Consider the following 4,619-nt stretch of genomic DNA (forward strand, 5'->3'; position numbering starts at 1 on the left):
TATATATATTATATAACTTGGTTTAAGAAGAGACAAAAATTTAGATAAATTATTCTATAGTTATGATTTACATCAACATCATAAATACATATAACACAAAATTACAGCAAGACAAGGAACATATCAATATATTATTTAGAATAGAAATAAGAATTATACGAGGTAAAAAATATACGTAAAAAGGATAAATAAATAAAAATCATGTTACATTTAAGATTAAAACACACTGAATTAAGGTATCTGATGGTGTAGCCGACGACTAACATAACGTAACCTAAAATTTTCTTTTCTCTTACATTTCTTCAAACTTAATTATCCATTTATTTATTCCTGATGAAGGGGACATTGTCAGTGTGAAACTAAAGGATTCATACCTTGTTGACTAATGGACTCCAGAAAGGCAGTCAAAATACATCTTATACGGTGCTATAACCCTCTATAAACATCTCTTCGGAACTTCTCTAAACCTTTAAATCCATCGTTAGGATTTCTCACTGTCGTGGATGTAATCCATAATTCAACTTAAATGTAATATGATTTTTAATCGATATATCACCCTTTATTTATTTACAGTTTCACTCATAGCTTGGGGAGGGAAAATAGCGAAATATCTTCATGTAATACAACACAGACATTTAAATGGATATGTTTTTCTATGGATGTGGGCAGTACTTGTCAGTACAATCTTTTGGATTTCTTTGAGACATGGTTCTTCTGGGATTTTATCTAATGTTTCTAACATCCCTTCCTTGTCTTTAATAATTATGTCTGATCGATTAGCCTGGATCATTCTGTCAGTGTTGACTGGAAAATCGCAGAGGATAGTGAGATTTCTACCTTCCACGACTGGCTCATTATTAATATTATTATTATTATTATTATTATTATTATTATTATTATTATTATTATTATTATTATTATTATCATCATCATCATCATCATCATCATTGTCGTTGTTGTCACTGCCGTCGTCGTCGTTGTTGTTGTTGTTGCAGTTATATATTTGGCTTTTGCTTTGTGTTTGTACAAGTTGACCCCAAGTCTCACTGAGAGACCTCAAGAGACAACAAGTTAGGAGTTCAAATTGATGTTATGACTAGGATACCATATTTTTGGTTTTGCACGGAGTATTGTTCTAGTAAATGTCTGTCAAAACATAAGAAAATTAAAAGTTTGCTTTAAAAATAATTTTATGATAAGATGATAGTGTGATCTTAAAATGACAGTAAAAGATGTTTGCTATTGTATACATTTGAAAATACTTTTGATGATGTTCACAGATTAAAATGTTTTTGAAATTACATAGAGAATATTTTTCTTAGGATGTGAGCAGTTCCCGTGAGCAATATTTTAAAATTTTCTTCCATTTTTGGATTTCCTGGTATCTGAAATAGGGAACAATCAGCCCTTATTGCTATTATCCCTAGGACGCTTATGACAGCAGTTTTGAGGTTCCACATTTTGCCAGTTTGTATTTCAAAATCTTTATATTTGCTCAGTTTTTGGGTAGGTCTTGACATTTAAGTCGACTGGAACAGTCATATCAATGAGAAGGCATGATTTTGTCTGAAATCCTTCAGTATAATGTCTGACCTATTTGCATCTATCTTTCAGTCAGTTTGAACAGTAAAGTTCCAAAGGAATGAGATGTGATCATTTTCAAACACTGGAGGTGGTTTGTGTTCCGACCAGTTTTTACCACGGAGCAGGTCCAGGTTCTTGCATATTACCCAGTGAATCTACTAGGTCGCTTTATCATGCCTGTTGAGATACGCTGTGAGCGCAAGAAGGCTGCATATGAAGACAATGTGGTTGATGGTTTCTGCCTTTTGTCTACATAGATGACATGTTGGGCTACTGCCGTTTTTGAAGATGTTGGACTGATAACTTCTTGTAGGTTGGCATTGATCCTAGGCTGCTATGATAAACCCTTCTGTCTCTGACTTTAAGCCAGAATACGCCAACCATTAATGGGTAAGGGCTTTGTCAACATCAGCATTATTAGGTCTCTTTGGGTATTTGCTATTGGGAGATTTTTCTTACCATTTATCATTGAGAATATCTAGGGCAGTAGTTGTTACTATTATTATTATTGTTGTTGTTATTGTTATTATTATTATTATTATTATTATTATTATTATTATTATTATTATTATTATTATTATTATTATTATTATTATTAAGGGAATCAGGTCACAAGGAGTAGGCAATTCATTCCAGACGAAGCTTTTATGGGACAGGAACTTTTGGGTCTGCTATATAAGCCCGTATAGGCTTTGGAACTCCTGGGACAGAGATGGGACGGTACACTCAAGGGTTTCCCCAGGCGGCACATATTCTAGCTGCACCACTGTTGTTTCATAACTTCCATGTTAGCCTGACAAGTAAAAGCTTTTATAAAATGTATTCCAGCCGTGACAATCCAGTTTTAATTATATTTATTGTTGGTTTGTTCTCTTGGTTTGGTTTACTCTGCTTTTGGTTTTTCTTTTTTGTTTTCTTCACACGCATTTAATTAATTATCAAGTTAATTAATACCAAGTAATTTCAATGTTCTGGAGAAGGATGAAGTTTCAGGGTAAGTTGTTTGCTATTAAGACAACTGAAGGTAAATGAAGCATGTGAGTGCATGCGTGTATGTGCTTTTTGTGTGAATGTGAGCACGTGTGCGTGTATGTGCATATGTGTATTTGAGTGTATGTGTTTGTGAGTGTGTGTGTTTGTATATATGTGTATACGAAGAGTGTTGAACACAATATGTGTGAAGAAGGCCGGAGAAGCGAATGAGTCAAAGTGTGACAACAAAACTAATCATTCACTTGGAAGAGAGACCATTATAGTTGTTGTAGAAATGACAGAGGAAGTGGAAACAGCACGAGTGTAAGTAAGAATCTGGAGTGTGATTCTGAGCGACTCTATGCTAATTTGTCGAGTGGCTCTTCTTTGAATGTAGCCTAATGTCATTACCGGTGGCTATTGTTGATATAGAGACCCGGGCTCTCTTGTGGGTGTCAACTGAGCTTGTTAGAGGCTTAGTAATTAACAGGGTCAGAAAGCATTTCTAACCCTAAGAACAAACATCTGTCACTGTGATGCGATCTGAGAAATGTTAAAGATGTGCTTTCGTTTCGGTGATAGTGTGGTGACCTTGCACTGGGAGCGACTGTGAAGGCTGTATTTGTTTGCTACTAGTGTTTAAGGGAGTGTGGTGAGGTACGATGTGGTCTACTTTGATATAAGTAGTTCCTTTGACATCTTGTATTGAAACTAAAACACCTGCATATAGCTAGAATCGTATAAGCTGTTTATATACATTTATGTACATACACACATACGTACCTCACAAAGACACACACACAAAGGCACACACTGAAGACACACATGTACAGACATACATGCACAAACACACATGCACGTACACTGACACGTACTCGTACTCATGTATACACATGTACTCACATGCATATGGGGAAAACTGACTATTCACTGCCGTTGCATTACCCCAAAGTGACAGCACTTTTTGGAAGGAATCATTTTGCACCTGGCTCTTTATTTTATCGGCTGCGAGTTATCAGAAACACTTTTATACCACAAAGGCCTTCGAGAAATACAAGAATGTCTCTACATCGTTCACATTCCTAATCCGTGTCTTAATATTATGTTATGTCCGAGGACAGGGCATTTTACTTTCAATAATCTCTTTCTCGCAGCAAAGAGGTAGGTAAGACATGAAGAATTATAGCTCATTCCAACAGTAATCATCGCGCCATTTTATAATATCTGGAACTATACCGTCAAATGTGTCCTTCAAACAAGATAGTAAGTTATGATTTAAGAGAATTTGACTGCTTTGCTCTTTCAAGCATGCTGAACGACCTCTAACAGGCTTCGTCACTGACTCGTTGGTCATTGTTGAATATCATCTTGTGTTCGACATTTCCCTGAAGTCATGCTAGAAGCACTCATTTTGTGGTCTTGATTCATCCGTTTCATGACCGCCATCACTAACACTACCATCACTATCAACACTAACACCATCACCATTACCACTACCACTATTAAAATCGTAAGTCATTCTGAAATCGTAAATTTATAGGCTGCAACCCGATCGTCGTACGAAAACAACACTATAATACATGCACATATAGCGGAATGTTATGCTTTTGCTTGTTTAAAACTAACATCAATCAATACGATTGGTTATTGGCTGGAGATTGAAGTTAATGAAATTGACTTTGTTTTATTGTACAAAACAAAAATCTTCAGTTTATTAGTTGTTTACAAATATTATGAGAGACGAATAAGCACATAAAAGAAAATCCCAGCAAGAAAGAGAGGCAAGCAGCTAAAATGCCATTAATTATACAACATGGTATAATATAGATTTCATATGGCTTTTAAAACGGGACATTTTAATAAATCAGAGATATACTAGATGCCGCACAAACACACATACACACACATGCACACCAAAAGTTTAATGAACTGAAATTCGTCTATAAGTTTGAGAGATAGAGGAAAGAAAACGGACAGACAGACAAACAGACAGACAGAAAGAAAGAAAGAAAGAAAGAAAGAAAGAAAGAAAGAAAGAAAGAAAGAAAGAAAGAAAGAAAGAA

General features: G+C 35.2%; 1 protein-coding gene across 13 annotated transcripts in view; it reads right to left on the reverse strand.

Moving 5' to 3' along the window:
• The window catches only part of LOC106868339 (uncharacterized), a 178,055-nt gene that overhangs the window by 83,135 nt on the left and 90,301 nt on the right, over positions 1 to 4,619 (reverse strand). The window lies entirely within an intron of this gene.

Source organism: Octopus bimaculoides, chromosome 16 (assembly GCF_001194135.2).
Source record: "Octopus bimaculoides isolate UCB-OBI-ISO-001 chromosome 16, ASM119413v2, whole genome shotgun sequence".
In the NCBI taxonomy this organism is placed as follows: domain Eukaryota; kingdom Metazoa; phylum Mollusca; class Cephalopoda; order Octopoda; family Octopodidae; genus Octopus; species Octopus bimaculoides.